The sequence below is a fragment of the Spermophilus citellus genome (genome assembly GCF_964194105.1).
Source record: "Spermophilus citellus genome assembly, chromosome: 3".
Classification (NCBI taxonomy): Eukaryota; Metazoa; Chordata; class Mammalia; order Rodentia; family Sciuridae; genus Spermophilus; species Spermophilus citellus.
Window position 1 is genome coordinate 220,519,997 of NC_138184.1, and position 10,307 is coordinate 220,530,303.

The 10,307-nt window shown below is 43.2% G+C and overlaps 1 protein-coding gene across 2 annotated transcripts in view; it reads right to left on the reverse strand.

Moving 5' to 3' along the window:
- The window catches only part of TCAF1 (TRPM8 channel associated factor 1), a 48,399-nt gene extending 47,533 nt beyond the window's left edge, over positions 1-866 (reverse strand). For both annotated transcript variants that reach the window (XM_081287968.1, XM_081287969.1), the window contains exon 1: positions 736-866. The gene's annotated coding sequence lies outside the window, so the exon portion shown is untranslated. The remainder of the gene's footprint in view (positions 1-735) is intronic.
- Positions 867-10,307: the final 9,441 nt, after the last annotated feature.

The following is a 10,307-nucleotide window of genomic DNA, read 5'->3' on the forward strand; positions in this document are numbered from 1 at the left end:
GAGCTCTACTTCTTCCAGGAAAGTTTCCATGATGATCCAATTGGCAAAGATTTTCCCCCTATACTGTGCTTAAGGCCTTCTCCCTCCTTTTCAGGTTGGGCCAAGTCAGCGGCCAGCTGGGGGCTGTTTTTCTAGGAACTGTGGGATCCAGCACTGGCTGCGTTAGGCCCAGTGCATTCCAGACTAACATTTTCCGCAATCCCCGCACCCACGCTCGCCACCACCCGCCCCCCACCTCCCTCCTCCAGTACAAACAAACCCAGAGCCCTGGGCCCCTGCAGCCCTGGGGAGCTGAGGACTTTAACCTTGGGGGGTTAAGCAGAGACCAGCTAGCCCAGAGGAATTCAATATCGAGCCTCCAGCGCATGAGACAACATCACTTTTAAGGGTCCTTTGAACAAATCTCAAAAGCTCCTTTCGGAACACAAACCAAATAACTCGAAAATAGGGGGTCCTCCGCCTCCGGGCAAGCAGAGGAAATAACAATGGAGCGAGCAGGAAACGGGTTTTGAGCTGCAGGGAAAATTCTGAGAAGGCCCAGAGAGGAAGGAAGGACCTCTGTGGAACACCTCTGCCACCCTGGGGCGTGCACACGGAGCCCCCACACCAGTCCACACCTCTCCCGGGCATTCGCCGCCTCAACCCCTCTCTCCCTCTCCCCGAAGGGGCACACAGCCCTGGGCCTGTGGCCACTGCAGGCCTCTCCTGGTCCACACCCACGCTGCCCCCACTCACCCTTTGCCTTGCTATTTATTCCCTGCAGAGCGGGATGCAGCAGAAAGGACCAGCTGGGAGGAGGCAGCAGTTGTTCCCAAAGGAAAGGAGATCCTGGAGCGAGAAGGGTGGACGCTAGCTGGGGGACGTGGAATGTCGCCGGCTTGGAAGGGGGAGCGAGGAGGGGGGGCGTCCTCCGGAGCTGATTGGCCTTCACGGGGTGTGGGTGGAGCTAGGCCCCGAAGCCCACCCCAACCCCACCCCCAGACCCAGCCGAGGCTCGCTTTGTGTCAGTTTCTACCCCAAGATGCAGCCCCAATCTGGGGATGGAGACCCAGGCGCCTGCCCTGGGCGAACAGTGGGCCAGTTTGTTAAAACATTTTTTTTTAAGCCCATAAGACTATTTATGAACAACTAAGCAATGATAGTCTTTACATGAACTAATATGCAACTATTTTTACTACTATTTAAATATATGGATGCTAGGGATTTTTAATTTAAAATTTCAAATTGCAGTAAAACGGAGAGTATGATTCCATTCATATAAGAAAATATTCTCACATTATTTTGTTTTTATGTGGTGCTGAGGACCAAACCCAGTGCCTCATGCATGCCAGGCGAGCGCACTATCACTGAACCACAAGATACATAAATAAGTAAACGTTTTAAAAATTTTTTTTAAAAAAAGAAAGAAAACATTCTCTGTGTGCTTATATAAGGGATGGGGCTAATAGTGAAGAATTCAGCTATTGACTCATGTTCACAACCACTGATTTGTTCTAAAATAGCACAGGCCTTGTTTTATAGTTTTAGCAAAGTAGTCAGGTGTTAATAAGGTGTAACAGACAAAAACAAATCAAAAGCAAAACCCTGGACTCTGAAGCTCCCCCCCCCCCCCCCCCCCCGCCCACCGCCCTACTTACAAGCTGGGGAGGACATATGTTTCTGTAGCTACTATAGTAAATTATCACACACTTAGTGGCTTTAACACAACATAAATTTATTATCCTACAGTGCTGTAAGTCAGAAGTCTGGCACAGGTCTCCCTGGCTTATTACCGAGGTGTAGGTAGAGTTACATTCCTTTCAGAAGGATGTGGAAGAGAATTCATTTTCTTCAACTTTTCCATCTTCCAAGAGTCTGCCTTCAATTCTCTGGCAACAATCTCATCACTTGGACTTTGGTGTTCATTGCCACACTTCTTTGGAGTCTCCAGACACCCTCTGTTACCTAGCAGAACACTTGTGATTACACTGGGCCTCTCCAGATGATCCAGGATAACCTCCCATCCCACAGTCAGTCATCTATGCATCTTAATTTTATCTGTAGACTCATGTTCACAACCATGAGTTCTTCCCGGGTACCATTGCACATTCCCAGGTTCTGGGAGTTAGTGCCTGGTCCTTTTCAGGGTCATTTTTGTGTCTACCACAGAGGGTTGATTGATTTCTAGCTCTGTCCTCATCTGTGACAGTGGGTCTGGTGATCATCTCTATCTCACAGGATCACAATTGGGATAAGTCAATGCACGTAAAGCCCTTAAAGTGGTACCTGCACATGGCCAACTATGTGAATGTTCACTATGACCACAGAGATGAAGGGATCCTTGGGGACTCTTTCCATGAGTCTTTGCATTACAAATGGCCAGTGACTTCAGTTTACAAAGCAAGACACTTCTCCTGCGTTGTGGGTCCTTTCACCTCTGCTGCTGGCCCCCTCCCCAGCAGACGCTGGAACCCCTCCCAACAGCAAACCCTTCCTCCCGAGAGAGTGTGGATTCTCCCTGTTCTGGTCTGCATCCCTCAACTCCAAGTCCTGCATCCCTTTTGATGCTCATGTTCCTTGGGGCATTCTGCTCACTCTTTTTATTTATTTATTTATTTATTTATTTATTTATTTATTTATTTATTTATTTATTTATTTATTTATTTTTATTGGTTGTTCAAAACATTACAAAGCTCTTGACATGTGCTGTTCATCTTTGTCCTCCAGTTAATTAAGTTCCTTAGAGGTAGAAAGCCTAGTGGGTAGAAAACCAGTAAACGTGCCTTATCCTCTTACCCCCGCTTACAAGCCACTGAAAAGTCCACGGCTTTTCAGGATTGTTAACACAAACGATAATGTGTGAGAAAGGTCGTCCCTAACTCCCAGGGCAGTCACGACTAAGCCGGGAGTCTGGCGCGGGCTCCCTTCTCCACTCCTTGGCTCCCAGGCGCAAAGCCAGTCTGCGCAGAGCGTGTAGGTGACGTCAGAGGAGCGGAGGGGGCGGGGCTGGGCCGGGGGCTGGGGTGGGGGAGTCTGGAGGAGGAGGGTGGAAAAGCTGCGCTGGCTTGGCCTGAACCTCTCGTGCAGCTTGGTGCTGGAGGGGGTGGGGTACGCCTGGAAAGAACACACACACACACACACACACACACACACACACACTCTCACACACACACACGAGGCGCGCCTAGAGGACTGTCTCCCGGTGGCAAGGGATTTTGTTTTGAAAGAGCCCTGGCACCTGAGTTTCAAGGTCCTGTTGCATCTCGACCTGTGCGAACCCTTTCCACTGACTGCATCTCCGTGATCCTTTCTTGATACAGCAGATCGGAAGAGAAGTGTTAGTTGTAAAACTCTGATCAACTGCACAGCAAAAACAACACCAGCTAAAAATGGTGGACTCTGTGCATGTGTGTATCTGGGAAGGGAGGGCGACACTCAGGCATGTCCTGCTGGCTGTCAGCATCTGCCAGGAGGAGGGGTATGGCCACAGAGAAATGCAGCTGTCTCCGCAGAGAGAATGAGGAAGAGAGCTTAGTTGCAAGGAACTCTGGTCCTTTGGAAGCAGCCCACAGTCCCCAAACACTCTTTTGCCTTCAGAGGCCCCTCCGACACCCTGTTCAGCTGCACAAACATGCCAGGCACCGGGAGCCTCTCCCCATGGTAGTCAGAAACCCCCTTTGTGTGGGTTCCAAAAGCCTTCAAAAGCCTCTGAGAGGCAAGCTTCCATTCTGCCCCCAGGAGAGGCTGGCAGAGTAGTTGTGAGGGAGCTTAGACTCACAGGAGAGTGAGGAGAGGTCCCAGGACACCAGGAGGTAATGAGTAAAAGAGGTACTGGGAGGGGAACTGCAGTTGTCCCTCTGAACCCCTCTGCTGCCTGTTAGATTGGGATGGGGGGCTCTGGGTTTGGTGCCCCCAGATAGATGCACTTCTTAGAATGCTACCATGACAGGAGGTGGAAGGGGTGGGGAGAGGGATAGAGGGAGAATCAGAGGCCCACCTGATGCCTTCCTCCCCTCTAGACTGGAAGCTAGGAAGGGTGAGAAGAGAGTTGGTGCTGAATAGAAACTGCCCTTGTCCACTTGGCCTATGTGGCCTGCAAATCTCTTTTCAGTTTTATGCAAATTGTAGTTCCAAGTTTTGTCTATAGTTTTGAAAATATAAACCAGTACCCACTCTCGAAAATACGGGAGAGCAGTTTCTTCAGCTGTGTAACTAAGTTTTTCAACGCTGCTTATTTTGCACCCTCTCCCCCATGTCTCAGTTAGGTAGCTAAGACTTATCATTCCTTGCCTCAGTGACTTTATCAATGCAGAAAGCAAAGTGTCAGGGCAACCTCATAGGTGTCTGGCTACCAGTGTAGTTACACAGGGCACTACACTCAGGAAGCCCCCTGTGCTTAGGAGGCCTCATAATCAGGAAGTCCTATTCTTGGTTTAATGCTCTGCTGTTGCCATCTGGAAAATTTCTCATATATTTTGAATGAAAGGCTCTGCATTGTCATTTGGCACCAGATTCACAAATTATGTAGCTGCTCTTGCCAACCATCCTGAAGGAGTCAGGTCTTAGTAAAACCAAGAACTGCTAAATAGGGTTTTAAACAAGCTGAGACAGTGTTGTGAGGGGGGAGGCCCTTCAGAGTTTGCCACCAGGAGACAGTCTTGAAATTCACAATGTCTGGTGAGCTCCAGCTAAGCACCTGCTTTTCCTATGCCACCTAGAATTGAAGACCAGCAGCCCCTGTTAAGGAGGACCTCGATGGTAATGGCTCAAGATCCATATGGTGCCTCATCCTTTAACTCTTTTTTTTCAGGGAGATTTAAAGATCCTTCAGGTGTCCTTGCGACTCTGCATTTATTTTTCTAATTCAAGTTGCCACACCTCGGGGTTTCCACCCAGGGGAATATGTACAGTGGAACACTGAGGACAGGATCATGAACCCAATGCTACAAAGGCCAGAGAGCACTGTAAATGAGGGACGTAGGCCTGGTGTGATGTTAGGAGGTCATGCAAAGTATGACAAACACAAACTCTTCTAAATGGAGCCCTAGACTATTGTGCAGGAGAATGCAGGCCCTTGTTCTATTTTCAGATTATTCAAGAGAAGCTGGGAGTCTGGATCCTTGTGTAAAGCCTGATTTATTAAGCATTTTAAAATTAAAAGGATTAGACCATTATCCAAGCACCCTAAACACACCTCTGGGAACCAAATCTAGTGCCTGAGCTACTCCTTTTTGACTTCTACTGTAGGTGAATTTGAAAACATCTTTCTGTTACCTTATGTCATATGCATCATTCTCAGTTGAAAACATCCCATACATAAAACAAAAATGCTTTGTTTTTATTAAGCCAACTGAATTCTGACACTGAGAGTCTATCCTGCTGTTAACAGAAAACCCCATCAAAACAGTCTTTCCCTGGGGTCCAGCCGTCCCCTCTGAGGTCTGACCTCTCCTTATCCCAGTCCTAATGATAATCATGCTCAGTGCTTGATTAACTAGTGTGTGCCCAGCAGTTGACCAGAAGGTATTTCTTTAGGAAAAAAATTCTCATTCTCTCTCCTATAACACAGCCTTCCAGTGCTCTTTTAATTTAGAGGCCCATGAACACACTTTTTCCAAATGTAGTGGCAATGGTAACACCAATGCCACTACCTTGGCCTATTTGTGTCCTATTACTCTTCTTGGTTTGATTATTAGAACTTTTCTTTGCTATGCAGTGTCATTTTTCCCTAAGTTATATGTAGAAACAATGCACTGTTGTTGATTTCCTACAGATCACATTTAACATATGCATTAATGTACAGAGTTTATTTTATCAGACTTGTACAAAACTGTGTGGTAGTCAAATCAGTGAAATCCTTTTATTCTGTATAAAAACAAAATCACACACACACACACACACACACACACACTCATACACTACAATTATTTGTTGAAATAGTAGGTTGTTGGAAAATCAAATAACAAATTGCAATTTTGTTGTTCAAAAGTAAAAGCAGAGAGGGTCAGGAGAAGGTGGGAGGGGAAGAACAGATCTGCAAGACAGGACCATGTCCTCAGCCATCAGTTGTTGAGTCTGCACCCAGGTATGTGTGCCAAGAGCAAATGCTAGGTGGGGGGCTATGGCCTCCTGTCCCCCAGCATGGGAGCTGTGGGTAAGTGTGCTCAGTTCTAGGGCTTATGTAATGGAAGGAACACAATGGAAGAGATCTGTCATTATCTGAGCGCTCTGTCATTATCTCCAGTGTGATGCTGAGCAACCCTTTTTCTTCTTGGGCTCTCTGCTTTGATGAGGGGAAATGAAGAGAGGATATCTTTTCAACACAGCAAAATAAAAGAAATAGGACAGGACTGTGAAATTCTGAGAGGAGGAAAACAGAAAAAGGAATCAAGAAAATCACTCACCACTGTGGCATCCAAAGAACCCGGAACCCAGGATGTACCTACCTCCTGGCATTCCAAGCATTCTCAGTAATGTAACCGCACAGGCCCCACCCAAGGACTTTCATTGGCCCCTCATCCTGCCACCTGTGAAGCTAAGCTAAACCTGCCATGTTCCTGAATCTCATTGGAGGAGGTCAGAAGGGGGGAATCTTGCAGTGGAACTGCTCTTGATTCAATGAGGTTTATAGACACAGCTTGTGGGGCCTCTACGGAAATTCATACACCTGTGAAGAGAAATTTCAAAAAAAGTCTTGTAATCTTTTGGTGTCTTTAAAATGTGCTTTTACCCCAACCCAAATTCTTTTTTAGGCATTAGTTTTGACAGCCTTCTTGCCAAAATACTGCCAGAGACACATCCTTTGAAGTTGCTAGTCTCAACTGGCTGATGAAGATTATCATCAAGTGGCCACCAGGTTTACCTGTACTTCTTTAGAAGTACAAAGGAAAAGGAAGGAGGTTGTTTTGCATTAAAATACATAAATATAATTTAAAATAGAGCTTCCTTACAAGAATGGAAATAATTAGTCATAGGCCTGGGTTTTGCAACAGCATTAAGAACCCAGGCTGTGACATGCCCACGGAGCAACTCACTGTTTCAGATGGTTGGGGGAGGAGAAAATATTTCCTTTAGGCAAAGTAGCTAAAAAACAAACCAAATCTGATTCAATGAGCTTCAAATGCTGAGCGAGGCAGCAAACAGACTATGATAAAGGCAGAAGCGAGGCAAGCAGTTTAGAAAGGTTTTTTTCTAGAGGGGATGCTTGTATCTAATGCTTGTGTGTGGTTCACTGTGCTCCATGGACATTCTCTCACCTTAGCAAATTAGGGGCTTGGTTTAGTGGGTTGAGATGGAAGGAGAGTCGATGCCTTTAAATGTCCAGGATTATTTGAAGGCCTCTTCCTATGGTCGGAATCTGGATGAGTAGCTAAAGGAAAAATAAAGGAACAAACCAAAAATTATGGCCTGATGTTAAATTGTTTTTCTATTAAGAATTTAAACATAAATGGGGAAAGATAAAAAAATAAATAAATCTCTCATTGTAAGACCCAAAGAAACTACTCTTAAAACTATCAAATATTAATTTCTCTTTTAAATTTCTATTTTTAAAACCAGATGCAAATAGTACCTTATTAATTAACTAAACAATTTTTAATAAGTTTTATTTTGAAATAATTATAGATTCACAGGAAGTATCAAAATATATTGGGATGTTCTGTGTACCCTTCTTCTACTTTTCCTCAATGGTTTGGTTTTATTTTACTGAATTATCACAAATATTAGAGACATTGGTACAATCCACAGAGTTTATTCAGATGTCATCAGTTTTGTATGCTTTCATTTGTATTTATGGATACATAGTTTTTGTGTTGTTTTATCATGTGTGTAGACTTATGTAACCACCACAGTAGAGACACAGAACTGTGCCCCAGGCCAGTGGTACATGCATGCCATTTCAGCTTCTCAGGAGGCTGAGGCAGGAGGGTTGTCAGCCTGAGCAACATAGCCACACATCTTAACAAAAAAAGAAGAAGAAGAAAAATAAAAATAAAAAGTTTCAGAAGTTTCAGAACTGTTTATTCCTCACCCACTTGAAAACATAATTTTTGTACATCATGGACCAGGCACAGTTCTAGGTAATAGGAATTTATCACTGAGCAAACAAAAGTCCCTGCTCTTTGAGAAGAGACAGAAAATAAAAATTTAAAAATGAATAGTATGACATAAATATCAGGTGATGAGTGTTACAGATAAAAATAAATCTTGTAAAATTAATACTCTTTGTTGACCATCTTGTAGATTTAGGCACTGGGCTGGGGGAGAGAGTTGTTTTTCCTCACATGATCTGATGAGGAAGAACCTTATCTATATTTTATATATGAATAAAATAAAGTTTATAGATATTGAGTTGTTTACTTAAGGCTACACAATGAACAAGTGATGTGTGCAAGTTTATGACCTTTTTAAAACATCATCACAGAAGTACCCCACAATTAAACCATTAATTTTAATTTTTTAACATTAATTTCTTCTTATTTTTTAGTGGATACTCAAGACACAAGCTTAGCAAAGTGATGCTTTAAAAACACTCTCTGTGGGTTAAAACAGAGCTCGTAGTAGTATTATTCTGTGTGTTCCATTATGTTTATTAGCTTTCCCTTTATTTCTTCTTAAAGTTGGTTGTATTTTCATGCTCCTCAGTATTGCCATGATGAATTTTGTTGTTTTAAGTGCTGGATATTTTTTAATTCCTCTACATAGTCATGAACTGTGTTCTGAGATGTAGTTCAAATACTTAGAATTAGTTTGATTCTTTGGGGTCTTGCTTTTCAGATGTGTTAGGCAAGATCAAAGCAGCATGTGGTCTAGGGCTAATTATTCGCCACTACAAAGGCAAGATGCTCTAAGTACTGCATCCAGTGGCTCATGAATTAAGAGCTTTTTTCTGGACTGATTGATAAGAACAGGCACAGCTTCTGCTCTTTTGCAGTGCAGTCATTTCTATATCTTCCGGCTTTCATAACCCATAGATTTCAAATTATGCAGATTGAAAATACTTGGAAATTAGAAAGTTAACCCAAACTCTGCAACTGCTAGAAGAAAACATAAGGTCAACACTCCAACATACTGGCACAGGTGTCGATTTCCATAATAAGAGCCCTCCCTAAAGCTCTAGAAATAAAACCAAGAATCAATAAGTAGGGTGGCTTCAAATTAAAAGGCTTAATGACAAAAGAAGCAAAGAGTGTGAAGACGGAGCCTACAAAAAGGCAGGAAATCTTTGCTAGCTTCTCTTCCGACAGGAGTTTAGTATCCAAAATATACGAAGAACACAAAACATTTCACAGCAGAAAATCATATAACCCAATCCATAAATGGGCAAATAATGTAAACAGACATTTTTGAAAAGAATAAATTCAAATGGCCAATAAATATATGAAAAAATGTTCAACATATTTAGTAATCAGGAAAATGCAAATCAAAACTTACTGTGATTTCATCTTACTCCAGTGAGAATGGCAGTTGTCAAGAATACAAATAAATTCTGAAAAGAATTTGAGGAAAAGGTATATTATATATTATTGGAGGAGTGCAAATTAGTACAGCACTTTGGAAAGAAGTACAGAGATTTCAAAAGACTAGGAATGGAACAACCATACAATATGATCCTGCAATCCCACTTCTCAGTGTTTATCCAAAATAGCTAACATCAGCATACTATAGTGATATTGGAATACCAATGTTTATAGCAGTGCATTTTACAATAGCCAAGTTACAGATCCATTCTAAGTGTCTGTTAACAGATCAACAAATAAAGAAAATGTGGTATATGTACACAATGGAGTTTTATTCAACCATAAAGAAGAATAAAATTACTTCATTTTTGGACAAATGGATGGAATTGGAGAACATTATGGTAAGGGAAATAAACCAGTGTTTTAGCCAGTTTTTTTTTTTTTTTCATTGCTGTGACTAAAAGACCTGATAGGAACAATTTCAGAGGAGGAAAAGTTTATTTGGGGACTCATGATTTCACAGGTCTCAGTCCATAGACAGCTGGCTCCATTCCTAGGGGCACCAGGTGAGGCAGAACATCAGGGCAGAAGAGTGTGGTGAGGGAAGCAGCTCACAGGATGATCAGGAAGCAGAGAGGGACTCACCTGTCAGGTACAAAATATATATCCCCAAATCACACCCTGAATGCCCACCTCCTCCACCTATACCTACCTGCCTGAAGATATCACTCAGTAAATCCCATCAGGGGATTAATTCACTGATTGGTTAAGGCTCTATAACCCAATCATGTCACCTCTGAGTGTTCTTGCATTGTCTTACACGTGAGCTTTTGGGGGTCATCTCACATTCAAACCATAGCACTCAGACTC